Genomic DNA, 18,788 nt, shown 5'->3' with positions numbered 1-18,788 from the left:
TGAACAAATTCTAGAAAATTGTTTCGCTTAGCTGTAGCAATGCAAAGAGAAAATCGATGAAGAGAATCGATCATCGCGTATTCGCCCTTGTGCATGCTCACTGTCGACATGATTGAAGTGCATCCTCTTGGATGTAATATTACATTTTTTTTGTGTTGTGTAGAACTAGATTGTTGATTGCCGTTATAAACCTAAATAAATCACAATGAAAGCTAAACGGCTGTTGAGTTGTTACTTGGGAAGAAAAGATTGTTTGCTTGTTCATGAAAGCAATCAAATTTACTGTTTCAAACGGGGTTTTGATCAGCTAAATGTACTTAAATGTTTATGAAAATTGAGCACATGTGTCCTCTTGTACGCCGAATGCGGGTTTTCTTTCTTCAATTAAGTCTACTTAATCATCCTCAGCTAAGCATCTCCATGTCGTTATTTCAAAGAAATAAATACTCGGCTGAACTGACATCCTACCTACACCGTTAAGCTCCTACTGCAACCCACTTAATTTCAGTGTCAACTACCAGCGCTAGATGCCCCTCGGGAATCATATACCATAACTGACGACGGCATTGACAACGAGCGAGGACGGCAATGCAAAACAATACTCAACTACACGCGATCTTAATCCTCGGAAGCTTCCACTTTTGCCCGCCCCGCCGTACGGTACGGTAAAGCTGCAAAAGCTACTCAACAACTATCATCTGGGTTACCTACTGAGGACGCCATGCGCGGCGATGATGGAGTGATAGGGCAGCAAGCATATGCAATTTCCCTGAATAGCAGAAACGTGCATCTTACAGCAGCCAGCATCGGTTCCAAAGTGCGCCCGGAGCGATTTGCAGCGTGGTTTCTGGTTGTTATTGTTTTCCATTGCAGCATCGTGAAAGCAGATTCAGTGTCTTGTTTCCTGGGTGCTGGGGCAAATTGTTTAAGTTGAAAAGCATAGTAAAATTAGGTTGATTTAATTAATGAAATATGACTGTCTCAAAGCTACCGGGAAGTCAAAGTGATAAATTTTTAATAACGTTTTGTTGTTCTTGTGTAGAGGTGCAGGTGCGGCAAAGCATGCCAAATGATTCCTAGTGATTTAGGTGAATTTAGGACAGCAACAGTATGGGATCGGTAGAGTAAATAAATGTTTAAGATTGTCACGTTAAAAGTAATAATAATATCAATAAACGAGGTGTTTTATGTCGATTAAAACGCGGTACGATCAGTTTACTTGACCTTTATTCAGGATAGATCCGAACACCTTCTCTTACTACTCAGTAATCATTAATGACAAAATGGTGGAGCCAAGAGGAGTGAAAACTAGGGGTGTGCAAATACTATAACATCCTCCTCACTTCAAATTAGTTAATTAAATTCAACTTGGTAATCCTTCAAATTAGTTGGTAAGCGTGTTGCTCTTCTTAGTCGGGATCCACTCACGGTTGGCTTCAGAATCTGTTTCGGTGACTCACAAATAGGTGGCGCCACATCTGGTACTTGTGACACCTGCGACTGCAGCAACCTTCTTGGCGGCGACTGATCAATTTCCGCATCAACAATCGAAGGAGGCGACGGTTCAACAATTTTATCCTGCTTACGAGTTTGAAAATCTACTTGCAATTTCGATCCGGTATTTGGAACTTCAGCTTCATGGTTGCGATTATCTTCCTTTTGCTGCAACGATTGCAACGGCTTCGGCGTAGAACGGTCAGGCGACGTAGAGGGTTCCATACGCGGCTTCAGGTGTACCAAACTTCGACGAATGTTCGACCCATTTACATTAACCATGTAGGAGCGTTCGTTGAATTGACTTGAAATTCTACCAGGAGTCCACTGTTTGGAATTTTCGGGATTCAGCTGCACGAAAACCGGTGAACCAACTTGGAGAGCAGGTAAGTGTCGTGCCTTCTTATCATACTGCCATTTGATGTTCCTTCTATTTTCTTCTATTGCCTCAGGAACATTTTCCACCACTTTTGGGACCAGTTTTGCACCAGATGATGGAACACCGGGTAGCACGGGAAAACAAACGAGCTGCCGGACTGGAACCGATCTTGTTCGGGATGTTTCTCCAGTGGAGCAGCGCGTACCAAAAATCTGCATCTGTTTCCTCAGCCTTCTTCAGCAAACGTTTAGCGATTTTAACCGCGGCCTCGGATTTTCCGTTCGCCTGCTGGTGATGCGGTGCTGAAGTAGTATGTGCGATGTCTCAGTCGGAAGTAAATTTAGCCATCTTCTTGCTCACGAAATTGGTGCCATTGTCTGTGAGGATCAACTGCGGTTTCCCATGACGAGCAAAATTCCTGCTGCAAGCGGCGATAACTGATTCCGGGGTCAAGTCCTTCAGAATGTCTATCTCAAAGAAATCCGAGTAATGATCGACGGTTACTAAGAACTTCCTATCCCGGCCACGATATTTTCCGAAAAAGACGTCCATCGAAACCAGTTGAAACGGATAAACCGGAATACGATGACTCAACATAGGAGGATTTATTTGAGAAGAAGCGAATTTTGCACACACGTCGCACTGCTTTACCACATCCTTAATTTGGCTGCTCATTCCTGGCCAGAACAAATTCGCTCTAGCTAGCTTTAGAGTTGCTTCGATTCCGTTATGGCTGGTGTGACACTTGTCAATAAGCTTGCGTCGAATCTTGTGTGACACCAAAATTCGGTCATCCCGGAACACGATACCGTTCTGCATGGACAGACTTTCACGCCATCAGACAGCTGATTCGAAGATTTTGGCCAACCATACTGAATGTAATCCATGATCAACTGTAGTGTAGAATCACGTTCGGTTTCCTCCATTATTTCGTCCAAACAGCTATCTGAAATGTGGAGATAACTGGATAGTTTCAGCTCCTCGATGTCGTGGAAAACCTTGTATATATTTAGCTTCCTATATTCAGTCTTCAGTCCTTTATCATCAAACGGTGCTCGAGACAGTGCGTCGGCCACGACGTTATCCTACCCGGTGACGAACTCGATGCACAGATTGTATCGTTTCAAATTTAGCAGCATGTGCTGCAACCGTCTAGGCTTTCTTCAGTCACCTACGTATCGGCATGGACTTCGTCGGCTGGTTTCCAGCTATCCGCTACTAAGGATTCACCCACATCTGTCCGATAAAACACCAAGTCCTCAGCACCAAAGTCTGCATCAAAGAAGACCTAATTCCGTTTCGGAAAACGATCCGAATCCTCGGGGTCTGCTTTGACCGACATCTCACCTTCGACACACACTTCAACGATGTCAAAAACGGATGCAAACAGCGTATGAACCTGCTCAAATCTCTAGCGGGACGACATCCAAATGCCAACCGAAGATCCCGACTGAACGTGCCGAAAGCCATCATCAACTCACGCCTAACCTACGGAATCGAAGCTACGTTCCTTGCCAAGCCCCGATTGATCGAAAAGTTAGCGCCAGTCTATCAACAATCTCTTCGGATCTGTTCGGGTCTTTTGCCAGGTACCCCCGGAATAGCTGCTTGCATCGAAGGAGGACTGCTCCCCTTCGATCGCTTAATCTCCAAAACGATCTGCCAACGAGCCATCGGACTTTACCAGCAGACATCAGGAGACGACAAGGAAGATTCCCTCCTCACGGAGGCGAACAATTCACTCAGGGAAGCATCCAACCGACTCTCCCCCCGATATCCAAGTTTAACTGGGTCGGAGCGAGGGGTTGGAACATGCCGAAGATTCTGACCGACCACACAATCAAACACCAATTCAGAGCTGGTGCCAATCCTTCAGTGGTGGCACAAGCGGTACTCGAACTCCAGAACCGGAAATACGGAGGATACACCATTCGGTACTCGGATGGCTCGGTAGCCCAGGGAAAGGTAGGAATCGGGATTTTTGGTCCAAACCTCGCGGAATGCCATAGACTCCCCGAGCAGTGCTCCATTTTCTCTGCGGAAGCCATTGCCACCTTCATTGCAGCCACCATTCCCGACGACCGACCAATAGCCATCTTCACCGACTCCGCTAGTGTGGTAGCCGCACTGGAATCCGATACGAGCAAACACCCTTGGATCCAGGCTATACAGGAACACGCGCCAAACAACACAGTCTTTGTGTGGATACCTGGACACTGCGGGGTTCATGGTAACGTAAAAGCGGACCAACTAGCCAACTCAGGTCGTCGTATGGCCAAATACACGCGAATTGTACCTGGTTCGGACCTCAAAAAATGGGTATCAAAAATCACCAACGAAGGTTGGGCTCGCGATTGGGCGGCCAGTGAAACCCCTGCCATCAGAAAAATTAAAGAGACATCTCCAGGTGAGCGGACCCACCGATACATCGAGAGCAGGTCATAGTATCCCGACTTCGAACACATCATACAAACATCTCCCACAACTACAAGGGAGACGGACCTTTCCATAGGATCTGTGATCTATCCCGAATTCCTCAAACGGTGGATCACATTATCTGCCACTGTCCGAAATACGAAGCACCAAGAACCCGCTACGACATCCCGGGAAGCATCAGCGATGCCCTCGGTAACGATTCTACCAGAATTACAGCCCTTTTAGCTTTCCTGCGGGAAGCTGAGCTGTTCGATCTAATCTGATCACCCAACTCACCATCATCATCATCACCACCATACCAGATCACACTCGGAACCAGAATCTCACAACCAACCACCCACATCAGCAACTATACAGACCAACGCAACGAAAACGGAATTCTCCAACAAAATGACAGAATTAAGACAGCCACTAAGCAACTAAGGGACCCCACCCTCGGAGGTTCCCTTCCAGGGCCACCAAATTAAAAACTCCGTAGCTAAAAACTCTGTTTCCGGGGCCCCACGCCCTTTTTCGGAAATCCCCTCTGGGATCCAAACTATGTTGTTAGGGTAATTTCCCTCTGGAATTCACACCCCCCTCAAATAGGGGATTCCCCATCTGGGATTCCCAGAGACGAACCAGCCTAATGCTGAAAGTCTCTTTAATAAAGAAAAAAAAAATATAGGGTAGACGTACCAGTTATGGCTATATGTTCCCATTATGGTGTGTTCCAATTATGGCCTATGGAATTCCATAGCCCATAATTGGAACATGCCATATTGGGAACGTATAGTCATAACTGGTACGTCTACCCTATATAAATTGACCCGTGACGAAAAAAGCTGCTAGAATTTTTTTTTTCCTTTGGTTTGTTTTTTCCGTCGATCTTGTTTTCCGTACTGAGCACCAATGCTACCGACGTGCCAGGAAGGCAGCTCCCACACCTGGACCCTACCTATCGACCCATCAACTCATGAACCGGGGACCAACGGCTTTACTTCCCTTCCGAAGGAAGGCGTGATCAGAGATGTTATGCCTCAGAACATCCCGGCGGCGCCGACTGGGATTGAACTTTACGTGTACTTTAAAGTCTGAAAGAAGTTCAACATAGATTAATTGTAAACTTTCGCGCGGTTAGTACTAAGATTGAACTTTGTGTTGGAGGTTCGAAACAAGTTCTTTATTCATTTTTTGTGAACTTCACAATTCAAATGAACGGGAACAAGAAACTTCGGTTGAACTTTCAAGGTTCCAATAAATATTGGCGGTACTTTAAAGAGCATTAATGAACTTTTGAGTTCGTTTTTCAAATAAAATCCGAACTTTAGGTTGCTTGGGACGTGAAGCAGCACAATAATAACAAGCCAGATCTGCCAGAAAATGTTCACCAAATCGAATAACCTGAAACCCCACATGAAGATGCACATATTCCAGGATTCGTTTCACTATTTGAGATTGCGTTCGTTTCCAAACGAGGAAGAAGTCAGCCGTCACTCGTTGGTAAATTCATCACTGAAGCCGTTCAACTGTTCATACTACGAAAAACAATTTATTTAACCTTAAGACTCACGTCCGGACCCACACGGGAGAAAAACCGTTCTCAGTAACATTCTTCGTTTGTTGCCACTATTTGGAGTTCAATTTGATGACGTTACGTGTCCTTGTGTGGGATCTGGGTGCACCTAACCGGAAGATGTAAGATTCGCTTACAATTATGTGGGATTCATCATCAGAGGTTGTTAGTGGAGACCGCATGAACCGAGGATGCGATATACCGAGCTGCAGTCCAATGCAAGAAAATGGAGAAAGAAAAAGGTGGAGTGTATTAGCATAGAGGTAACTCTAAGACTAGAAGGTCCCGAAATAACGTGCTCAACTTTTTGGCTCAGCTCTGGTACTATCTTCGGTCCCAAGCTAATCGATTCACCCCTCGAAACATAGGAAAATCCACTAACCCCCCATTTTATCTGTCAAACTTTCATAGCGAATCAAAACAAACATTGTGTAGTACTAGAATGTTGACTAGAATGGGGTACGTAATCGATTTGCTTGGGACGAATAGGCTAGTCAAGTGGTGAGCCGATTTAAAATGACTAAAATATATACGTACCCTAATTAACAAAGCACTAGTAATAAAATACTACAGGGGTGCACCATAAACAAAAAAAAAACTTGCAATAGAAATGAAGAAAAAGGCAATAAACAAATAAAAAGCTTCTTTTAATAATTTGAATGTGAACGGTGCAAGTGGCAAAAAAAGCAATAGCAAATAGAATACGCTCAATTAAATAAGGATGAATCTCCACTTAATTAGGAAATTTGAGCACTAAATAACTCACCTACGTCACCTGCAGTTGAACATATTTTCCCATAAAAGTGGCAAAATGAGCAATGTTATATTGAATAAATGCGATAAATAAATCTAAAATGTCCCACACAAAGCGCACAGTTATCACTGTTTAAATCCAAATATGCTGTAAAATCGTGATTATTTCCCCAAAAAGAAAATGAAAATATCTTTTAAAAACTATAAAAGTTCCAGGAACCAGGAGATAAATGTATGCTTGAACATGAGGATGAGCCATCGTAAAATATGAATCGTTCTTGAAGGAAAGAAAATAATTCATGCAGGAAAGTAAAAATGAGCAATTAAAAACGAACACTGCGCAATATAAAATTAAAAAAAATCCAATGATATTCAGGAAATATTCCTTTAAATTGAAAGTTTATGAGCCAATAACTTAGATCAATTTCCATATGGTATTTTCAAGACAGCGATAAGTAATGATACTGTGCCTCGGCTAACAAAGGCGATGTCGATAAAGAAGATTAATTAATGTGGGTCTCATTGGAAAAGGTACCATTAAACAAAATCAAAAGAGCACTAAAAACAGCTGTTTGAGCAATATGTACGTCACAAAAAAGCACTAGAAAATGCAATATAAAGGCTCTCCGCACACAGGTCACTCACGAAGACTCGCGTTAATGGCATCGTTCGGTTCGTTCAGGATCGAGATGTTTTTAAGACAGGTGGGCAGGAACTCACGGTCTCCCAGTGTTGGTGAGTTCTTTGCCGTTAATGTTCACGAAAAGTTCACTATTTTGCCATACAGATATTCAAAACAAACATTTTTATCTGCGGATTTGGACAGTTTTTGACCTGTTTCATACGACCGGAAGGTGTATGCTGGCTACAAATGCCGTGCCAAACTGATTTCCTACGCAATGAATCAATCTTTGATGTGAATTTCGCTAATAAACACGAGGAGCATTTCTTATAGCAAAACTTGCCATAACAAAATGGGCGATTCATTTTAGTAAACAAACTAACACTTCTTCCGACTGTGGCACCTCTCTTACTCGCCTGGTGCGGAGAGTATTTCTGCTGCCTTCTATTCTCTTTCGTTCCATTCTCTCATTCTTTACGAACTGGTGTGATCGGATAAGAGTGCAGGCCGCAATGAACGTTCATGGTGATTCAGTTTAATACTCGCGGCGAGTGCTACCAGTTGCCAATATGAGCAAGACGAACCGTGGAAGTTTAAAACGGAAGATAAGTGACACGGGGGTCCAGCTAAATCTTCTGTCGTCTTTAGTTTCCACCCACTTCCATGCTGTACAATCCAATCCAAACAATGAAAATTACACTAGATTTAAGACGTTAATAATGTATAACGCAAATCACAACTTGGCTCTGTAAAGTTTATTCAATTGAGAAATCCACCCTTGCATTTGATGTTCATGCCATTTCCTTTGCGTGTAAAGACTGTACTCGAAAAAAATGCAACAGACAACAGTGATCACCAAAGATTCATTTTAAGTCGGATATTTTTGAAACTCTTACACACTTTCATCCACTCTTTCTTGAAATCCTTGTCGTTTTTGAGGACCTTCCCTGTTTTTCGGAACTTGCCCTTCATAATCGCCCAGAATTTTTCTATCTATTTGTCTCCTTCGGCACAAAAACAACATCGTTGACTTAGTACCACTCCAACGCCGGTTTCGCGTAATGACACCGGCTAAAACAGAGTTTCACCTTCGTGCGACTGAAGGAAGGACAGCAAACGCTTCTGGAGGCAATCTTCTTTATATATTTGGCCGTTAATAGTGCCGGTCGTTATGTACGGCTTGCTGAATTTGCCGCACCCACTAAGTACTGTGACATATATGATTATTCTGTAAACACTACTACCTATGCACACCTTATGTGAGCATACCTGCTATATGATATACTTTGATGAATAAATGTCATTGTTCTCGCGTATCATACATGGTGTCAGAAGTGGGATATCCGCGTCCCAGAATAATTTGATCAGTTTTAGCAAGAAAACGAAAAAAAAAAAAAACAGAAAAGATACCACACAGGAGCAGTCAGCAAAGTGAAATATGCAGGACCACACGCACGAGATACTAAAGTGAATTTCCGAAAAAAAAGGTGAATTTGCTGGAGGAAAATGGCGGCATCATCAGCAGCGGGACTTAAACCTCCCAAACCACTAGTCTTGGGTGACAATATGGCGGTTCAGTGGAAGGGATGGATCCGGCAATTCGATTGGTTTTCCACAGCAACACAGTTGTCAGATAAACGAGTGGCTGTACAAGCGGCTACATTGATGAGCGCAATTGGCGATGACTGCATCCGGATTTTCGATACGTTTGGATTGAGACCAGAAGAAGAAAATGATTTGGCAGTGCTACGGGCTAAGTTTGAAGAGTATTTCACTGCAAAATCGTGTTTAACCTACGAACGCTACAACTTCAACAAATTGGTTCAGAACGATGAAGACCCATTTGATTGTTTTGTTACGCGAGTGCGTGAGCAGGCCAAGAAGTGTTTCTTTAGCGTGTTGCACGACTCGTTAGTGAAGGACAGAATCATCATCGGGGTGAATTATACCAAATTGGTACCACAACTGTTGAACGATGACTTGACGCTACAAAAAGTGATTGATTTGTGCCGTAATCATGAGTTAAAAGTCATGTCGGCTGAAGAACAAGTGGAAGTGGTAAAAGCAAAAAACTTTCGTGAAAAAAATAAGCCAGACTCGCTGCAAGGAAAAAGTGAAATAGGGGAAATGACGGCTTCGGCATGACAGACTATTTTCGGCAACACAAATTGAAACACTATTTTCACTAGATTTTCTTACGAAAACACTTCGTTGAATGCATGCAAACGATTCTTTATGTTTTCAGCTTCAATTTGACTATATTTTTACCACTGAGAAAAAGCAATCTAGCAAGGTTTTCTTGAAATGCAACACACGCACTACAAATTTTAGCTGATTTCGATATTTCGAATTGCCGATAATAGAACAACAGATTTACATGCAGTTCAAATGGAACGGTTGCCGAAGAAAAACTGGTTGCCGACAATACTCGCTCTCACTAGAGAAGATTGGAGCTTTGTAAAAGCGTTTCAAAACAGTTTTTGACAATTCTTTCAACTGAAATTGTTAGAGCAGCTGGCAGCAAAAGATTGTAAACAAACCAATACTGCATATATGTGTGCGTTCCTTAGAGAAAAAGGCTATAGAAAGAAGGTCGCTGCTTAGGTTGCCGAGAATACGTAAATTCCCCTACTTGATTGCTGCAAATGTGGATGGAAGCATAAAAGGTTTTCCTGTCCAGCCTATGGAAAAGAGTGCCATTCGTGTGGACGTAAAGGACATTTCGCATCGCAGTGTCAGGTAAAGAAAATGTTTAACAGATCAAAAAGGGCTGTCAACGTAATTCAAGAAGAAGAATACGAAGAAGTAGAAGAGAGTGGTTCGGAGGAGGAACTTTTCATTGGTGCGATTGAAATGTCAAGTGACGGCGAAGATTGGTTTGAAACGGTGAAAATCAATGAGAAGAAATTTTCTGTAAAGCTGGATACGGGAGCACATTGCAATGTTCTTCCCCTATGGCTGGCGAAAAAACTGAATCTGCTACCACTAGAACCGTCCTCCACGAAGTGCTTAGTGACATACTCTAATCATAAGATGACAGTGCTTGGTGAAGTTAGCCCATTGTGTTCGATTAAAGCTAAATCCAGTCGCTTAGTATTCAAAGTTGTAGAAGAAAGGGTTGTGCCAGTATTGGGAAGAAAAGCGTGTATAGCACAGCAGCTCATCGCACGGGTGAATACAGTAGAGATCGAAGACAGTGATGTTTACGAAGGCCTTGGATGTGTAAAAAATTATGTTTATGACATTGATTTGATTGCTAGTCCAGTCTGGGACACACGTCCAGCAAGGCATGTGCCACATAGTATTCGGGAAGCTGTGAAGAAAGAATTAGACTGTATGGAGCGATTGGGAGTAATCGAGAGAATTCACGACCCAAGTAACCAAAAGTTCCGCATTCAACGATTAAAATCACTTTCAAGTTCCGTAAAGTTCAAATAAAGTTCCGACCGAACCTTCAAGTTCCATAAAGTTCAAATAAAGTTCCGACAGAACTTTCAAGTTCCATAAAGTTCAAATAAAGTTCCAACCGAACTTTCAAGTTCCATAAAGTTCACATATAGTTCCAACAGAACTTTCAAGTTCCATAAAGTTCCGACAGAAGTTCCATAAAGTTCAAATAAAGTTCCGACAGAACTTTCAAGTTTCATAAGGTTCAAATAAAGTTCCAACCAAACCTTCCAGTTCCATAAAGTTCAAAAAAAAGTACCGACAGAACTTTCAAGTTCCATAAAGTTCAAATAAAGTTCCGACAGAACTTTCAAGTTCCATAAAGTTCAAATAAAGTTCCGACCGAACCTTCAAGTTCCATAAAGTTCAAATAAAGTTCCGACAGAACTTTCAAGCCACATGAAGCAATCCGCACAAGTCTTTATTAGTAACAAAATTTAATGTACGTAAATATTAAATGATCAGTGGTCCGAATAAATCATAATTCTTATATTTATGCAGTGCATCAACATTCTATTAAAACATAAAAAAAAATTAAAAAGTTATTTCCTGGATTCGAACCCGTGTATTCGGCATGCGATCTACTAACGCTAACCACTGCGCCACAAATGTGTTGGAATACCATGCGGACAAATACCAATTTCAAATTCATCAAGGTATTGTGTTTCGTATGCAAGTCAGTCAGCTGGCACTGAAAACTCCAACAGTAGGCGGGACAACAGCTCGCTTTAATATATTTCAGGTGACGCAGCGGTTCGTGCTGGGGCTCTCACGCAGAAGGACTGGGTTTAATTCTTCAAACAGCTCCAAAACTACTAATGCTGATAAATCATTAGAAATAACTTTCATAAAAGTGCGAACTAAACATAGAATTGGTGTAGAGGGCAAAAACCTTTTTTAATTTATTTTATAAAAGTTCCGTTCAAGTTCCGCCAGAAGCTGCTTAGAATTCTCTTCAATTATGATACCGGAACTTTCAAGTTCTTATAACGACTTAAAAATGAGGCTGCTTAGAATTCTAAAGACCATCACTAACTAAGCTGCTTAAGCCACAAATGACCTTTTATCAGAACTTTTGGTTACTTGGGGAACCTACTCCGGTAGTAAATGCAATGGTGTTAGTGAGACGGAACCAAAAACTAAGAATCTGCATCGATCCTTCGCAGGTGAACCATAACTTGATGAGACGTCATCACCCGTTAACTACGATAGAGGAAATTTCAGCCAGGCTGGCTGGTTCAAATCGATTCACCATCTTGGACTGCAAACGTGGATTCTGGCAGATTAGAGTCACCGAAAGAACAGCAAAATATCTAACTTTTGGGACTCCATGGGGAAGATATACTTGTAAGCGTCTTCCTTTCGGCTTAGCATCTGCACCGGAAGTATTCCAAAAGGTAATCCAAGACACATTGGAAGGCCTACAAGGAGTCGAGTGCTCGATGGATGACATCCTGGTTCATGCGGAGGATTCATCAAAGCTGGAAGAACGAACCAAGCAAGTGATACGCCGCATTCATGCTGTAGGCCTAAAGCTGAACAAGGAAAAATGCGTGTTCAACAAGTCGTCAGTGAAGTTTCTGGGCCACCTAGTATCAACGGATGGATTGAAGGCAGATCCGGAGAAATTGGATGCAATAAGGAATCTCAAGACACCATCGAATAGACTTCAGCTTCAAAGAGCGCTGGGGATGATAACTTACCTAGCAAAGTTTGTCCCAAACCTATCGGAAATTACATCTCCACTACGACAACTCCTAGCCAAAGATGTTGCCTGGTGTTGGGAATGTGAACAGGAACGTGCTTTTATGGAAATAAAGAGGCTGATGATGTGTCCTCCAGTGCTGACATTTTATGATGTTCGTGAGCCAGTTACGCTGTCTGTAGATGCCAGCTCAAAGGGTCTCGGTGCTGTTCTACTGCAAAGGGGCCAGCCAGTAGCTTATGCGTCGAAGGCTCTGACGACTTCCGAGATAAACTACCCAAAAATCGACAAAGAAGCTGCAGCAATACGGTTCGGTTGTAGAAAATTCCATCAATATATATATGGAAAGGAGTTGACCGTCGAAACGGACCATAATCCACTGGAGTCAATTTTTAAGAAACCGATGGACCGGGCTCCACCGAGGCTACGAAGAATAAGATTAGAGGTAGAGCAGTACAACCCGAAAGTGATTTACGTAAAAGGATCGAACATTCCGATACCGGATATTCTAAGTCGTGACGTTGAAAATGATGAAAACACCGAAGAAGATGAACAGATTGAGGTCCACATCGTCCTCCAAATGACCGAAAAGACCTGTTCTGAGCTTCGAACACAAACTGGCGAGGATACTGAGGTAAGAGCGCTCAATGATGTTATTTTGAAGGGTTGGCCCGAGGCCAAAGAGGATTTGGCACCCGAACTCCGGAAATATTGGGGTTTCAGAGATGAACTGACAGCGTACGAAGGTCTCGTTTTCAAATCGAATCAGATTGTGATTCCTAAGTCGCTGAGGAAGAGTATGTTGCAAGCGGTTCATAGTGGACATCCAGGAGTCCAAAGCTGTATCCGAAGAGCAAAGCAAGTGCTATTTTGGGTCAACATGAGCAGAGATATCCAAGATATGGTAGAATGCTGCAGCGTATGTCAACAGCATCAGCGCTGCAATCAGAAAAGTACTATTGAGACGAAAGCGGTTCCTGAGCTACCCTTCCAGCGAGTGGCGTCAGATTTGTTCTACTTTCGAGGAGAGGAGTACGTTTTGATCGTGGATAGCTGGTCAAACTTTTTCGATTTTAAGAAGCTGTCACGATCAACGTCCAATGAAGTAATCGATATTATGAAGAACTGGTTTGCTACGCACGGTATTCCACGAGTTTTGGAGTCAGACAATGGACCTCAATACAACTCACAACAGTTTCGGAAGTTTTCGGAAGACTGGGGATTTGAACATCGCACGTCAAGCCCGCATTTTCCACGTTCCAATGGACTGGCGGAAAGATTTGTCCAGGTTGCAAAAACTTTGATGAAGAAGTGTCACCACGATAGATCGGACCTAAACCTGGCATTGCTTTTAGCACGCAATACTCCAAGAAGCGATAACATCCCATCTCCAAATGAGCGTCTAATGAGTCGTCTCACTCGCTCAACGTTGCCTATGACAACAGAGGTCTTGAAACCTAGAGTAATTGAAGGTGTTAGAGACTCACTCTGCAAGGAAATACAGATACAAAAAGCTTACGCTGATCGTGGTGCACGAGATCCTTCCGAGTATAAACAAGGTGATCGAGTCATGATTCAAGATCCCAAATCGAAGCAATGGTTTCCCGGCGAGGTATTGAGGAAGTTTGGATCTAACCGGTCATACCTATTATCAGACGGAGAACGGACCTTTAGGAGAAACACCCAGCACATCCGAGAAAGGAAATTTGATGTTATGCAAAGCAAGGACAATCCACCACTGGAAATACAGGTTTCGGATCCCGTTAATGGTCCACAAACGGCTGCCTCTGAACGGAAAGATGCCGAAACGGATAATGATGTTAACCAGGATAGAGTTGTTGAGGCTGACCCAGGAGAAGGTAGTTCAAGCCCACGTTATGAAACTAGATCAGGTAGACTGGTAAAGAACAACAAGAAAATCGATTTTGAATATTATTAATTGCTAAAAGAGGGAAGATGTGACATATATGATTATTCTGTAAACACTACTACCTATGCACACATTATGTGAGCATACCTGCTATATGATATACTTTGATGAATAAACGTCATTATTCTCACGTATCTTACAAGTACTTCTTGGGAAATTTGTCGACCTTCTTCGTCCGGAACTTCTCCGAACATCCAGGCGGGACTAGCCGACGAAAAACTCCAGGCCGGGGATCTGCTTGGCGTCCACTTTCATGTACGTCTCGTCATCCATTACGATGCATTTCGGCTGCACCAACCACTCACGGTATAGCTTACTGGCACAGGATTTGGCCATCGTTCGGTTCAGTGAGGTGCCTTCCCTACCTTGAAGACATGAAGTCCGGCCCGCTTCATTGTCTGCTGGACGAACCAGACGGAACAATTGACCTTCTTGGCCACGTCCCGAATCGAAAAGTTCGGATTGCGCTTGAAGTAATCCCTCACCTTGCTTGCGTTCACGAGGTCGGTCGTCTTCGCTTTTCTTCCGCTGTCAGCTCGCCGCTTGGTCGTATGGGTCCCCTTGAACGATTTTACCACACGGAACAAGGTCGAATTTTCGATTCCAAACTGTTTCGCGATCCACCTGTGCGAATGGCCTGGATTTTCCATGACCGCTCCCATAATTTTTTGCAACCCATCTCGATAACCACTTGACAGATTGTGTCAAGATTTTGCACATGAAAACACTACACTCTAAACTAGTTTTACTCAAAATGTCATCAATTTTTACTCAAGCAATCAAAAGTTATACGCAAAAGAAAGTTGTAGAGTTTGTTCGACATATTTACCATTTATGAGTATACTCAATACCTCGACCCTGCCAAGGTTCCAATTGTCCATTTCCTATTTCACCATAAAGGTTATCATAGTAAGTACCTTCTTCCCATTACCAGCCGAGAACTCGTTCCCTGAGATGCTTTTAGCACATCACAATTTTTCAATGCATAGCGTGAGGGGCGGCTACCGTCTTGATTTATCTCCCGCACGTAATTTCAGTCGCATTAAATTACGCCTTTCGTAGATATCAAACCGATTCAATCACCATCATTACGTTTAACTTATTTCTCCACCGTGAAACGGCCGTAGAATGATGGGTATAGGTGCCCGGCATCTTTCCTCGGCTCTTTCCATTGATGATGTTGATAAAGTGCCTCAGTCCTAGTCCAAGGGAAGTTCAACAGCCTCAATTCTATGGTCCGTAGATCAAGAGAGACACAGAGAGCACGCAGCCTCCTTCTGCTATTTATAGACTCATAATTTAGCCCGTACATCGCATTTATCATTACTGTTCAACTGCGCCCGAGCGCACAAGATCGAGCCACACGGTCAAGAACGGACCCCATCAAGCCACTGCGGGCGGATGGACCGGGAAAAAGGGGAAGCAAATGGTCAATTATGTGGTGTGCGCGAAGTGCCATTGTGGTCTAAGTTGTTGGATCTAAGAAGAAACCATCGTAGCCCGAGGGCAGCGAGCTTTTACTCCAATCTTGGCCTGTTGTAAAAATAGCACAAACCCTCGTGGGGTCATTTGCGCGAAAGATATGCGCCAACAGAAGCTGATTAGAATTACGCCGATCCAAGATGGGCAATTCTACTCCGTGCTCTGCTACCTACTGCTACATAGTGCCTTTTAAGGTTATCAGTCCAGTTGCATCGGGGGGCCATTCTGGATGAGAGCAAATTTCTCACAGACCCAGTTGTAGAACGTCGTTCCCCAGGGAGATTCCAGCTCGGTTGAAGATATCAAGGATTCTCACGTAAATAGTGGCATTTCTGAGGAGCCTCCTCGAGCGTTGCAACTGCTGAGATGAGTTGTAATTGATAAAACTCAACTACGCGAGGATGTTCTTTTCCCAAGATCACATCTCGGGCAGAGGCAGAGGTCAAACACCGCAAGCCATGAGTCATCTTCGCACAGCACAGCATCCATCATCGAGTACCGATCTTAAACGTGGGATTTCGCTTTTGTTCCAATTCAAGAAAAATCACGACGCCGCGCCTTCGTCGCAATGCCTATCGTTGACATCTTTCCCATCGTAGCGAATCGATTCGTCTCAGTCGGAGCCCTATAGGCTCTGGTTGGTGGAGCTGTTTGTACATAAATAAACGGACTAAGTGCCCCCTTTTATCTCGTGGCTCTTTCTCCTTCCATCTGTGTGTCTAGCCTGCCGCCCGCTGTCACGCCTCCCACACTCACGGTGCTTAATGCGACTGAGGGTACGATGAGGCACCGAACGAAAGGCTAAATCATCTTTTCAAGTTCGAAGCGTACTCAGCTAGGAGAAATATTTGCGGAAATTTTATTCTTCTTATTCGCGGAGTATTTCACCATAGATGGTTCACCAATCGCATTACTCTCCAGCAGGGCCGTATTTACGTTTATGATGGGCCGGGGCCAAACATATGTGGGGGCCCATCCAGGCGATTTTAACAGTCTTTAATTTTCTTAATCTTCAATCAAAATTTCTTAATAATTCATTTAACCCTTTGTCTGCGTCTTGGAGTCAATATGACCCAACGAAATTTTTCGAACTGTAGATTGTTCATCAAAACGATTATTTCTTTGTCGTTTTTGCATTTAAAGTCTTCTTGATGTGCCTGCCTCTTAGTTAAGACACGTTTCAAACCTTAAAGGAACACATTTTGAAGGAATTTCCTTATGAACTTATGTTTACTTTTGAGCTGAGTGCTGCGGACTAACTCAAAATGCTTGTCATCTGGGAGCCGAGTCAAACTGTCAAATGGGAGCCAAACATTAAAAAAAGAGCTCAGAAGTCACGTAGGTAGTTACTGTTTGAACCACAAGTAAAGGTATTGCCACCTACTGAAAACAAATTAAGAATTATAATTATGAAACTGTCGAAACATCAACCTTAGTAAGCGGATAATGTAAATCATCGAGCGTGATGCTCGAAAAAGTGTTTTTATTTGATATTAATAATGCCAAAACTGGGTTGCTGAAGCAAGAATGTAATCAAACTTTATAAGAGTCATGTGAGCTTTGTGGGCAGGTGCACTCCCATCACCATGTATACGTTATTTCTGGAGCAGAGGAAGAGGAGGAGCCAAGAGTTCATTTGACAGCATGTATATATTGCGCATTTAGCACCTTACTGGACTCCTTACTTTGAACGTGCGGGGATGAAATAAGTGCGGGCCATGCGTATGACAGATAGAGTTGTCAAAGTGACAGTTATGCTTATCCGAAGTGAATACAAAAACATTGGCTTTTGGTTGTCTGTCCGAGTCACAAAACACGATTTTTTCTACGAACTTAATATTTATTCAAATATTTCTCGTAAATTATACTTGTTTACTCCCTGCCGGTAATTACATACGTTATCTACAGATCGACCAGTTCAATACTAACTTGGTTGTAAGTTGCTTTATTCATAAATATGTCTGTTTCAGTTGATCATGTCTAATGTTATTCTGGAAAACGTTCGTGGTCGGCGAGCCAGCTATAATACGAAGTACCACTGCCTATATGGATACTATTTTCTGAGAATTTCAAGGACTAATCTGTCCGTGATTTACAAGAAGAGTAAAACTACAATTTCGAGCTGGATTCTAGCTTACGAGAAGGATGGCTTGGTCACGGAGAAGCAGCGGAAACAGATTTACAAAAAATTCCGAGCAGAGCACAGATACTCGATTGTACAGCAGTACCAGAACAATCCGGTATTATTTTTGGATGAATGCAGCAATCTATTCTATCGGAACTTCCAGGTGACAATAAGTGCAGCGAGCATATGCAAAATTTTGCATGCGGAAGGTCTGACATAGAAAGCCCTCGCACGGCGTGCTATCCAAATAAGGGAGCACGAAATCTTTCGTTTTTTTTTCGGAGCTCAATTCAATAGATTGGGATTTGTTCAATCTCGTGTTTTTAGATGAAGTGTCTATAGATAACCGCGATATGTTGCGCAACCCTGGTTATGGGGTTAAAGGAGAAAAACTGGTGTTTCGCGGTGAATTTGTTAGGCGTTCAAGAGTCCCCTTTATTCTGCGCCGCGAGTGAGGTGAGGTGACTCGCTGTCACTAGTGAGGTGACAAAAGTCACCGCGAGTGAGGTGACAAAAGTCACCGCGAGTGAGGTGACAAAAGTCACCGCGAGTGAGGTGACTCCCCATTTGATTTGCACGGAGAGTCACTTCACTCGCGGTGACTTTTGTCACCTCACTAGTGACAGCGAGTCACCTCACCTCACTCGCGGCGCAGAATAAGGGGGAGTGTCATTTTTGTGTTTTTTGGGGCAGAATGGGATGCTGGACAGTTTTGAAACGAAGGGAACATTCTCTAGAAAAATATTTTTTGAATGCTGCCGTTCATTCGGTCTTCGAAACAAAAAGGTATATCGATATTCGGGAGCGAATTCTGTGTGGATACTAGATGGTGCTCGTATCCACTGTGATCAGAACATTCC

At 43.1% G+C, this 18,788-nt stretch overlaps 1 pseudogene; it reads left to right on the top strand.

The window, feature by feature from the left end:
• The first annotated feature begins 17,779 nt into the window (after positions 1–17,779).
• LOC135702567 (uncharacterized) lies at positions 17,780–18,383 on the top strand (annotated as a pseudogene).
• Positions 18,384–18,788: the final 405 nt, after the last annotated feature.

This window comes from Ochlerotatus camptorhynchus, unplaced genomic scaffold (assembly GCF_037179485.1).
Source record: "Ochlerotatus camptorhynchus isolate MF236.1 unplaced genomic scaffold, CSIRO-AGI_Acam_v1.1 ptg000193l, whole genome shotgun sequence".
NCBI lineage: Eukaryota > Metazoa > Arthropoda > Insecta > Diptera > Culicidae > Ochlerotatus > Ochlerotatus camptorhynchus.
Note: the sequence above shows the minus strand (reverse complement) of the source record. Positions and strands in the feature narration are given on the sequence as shown.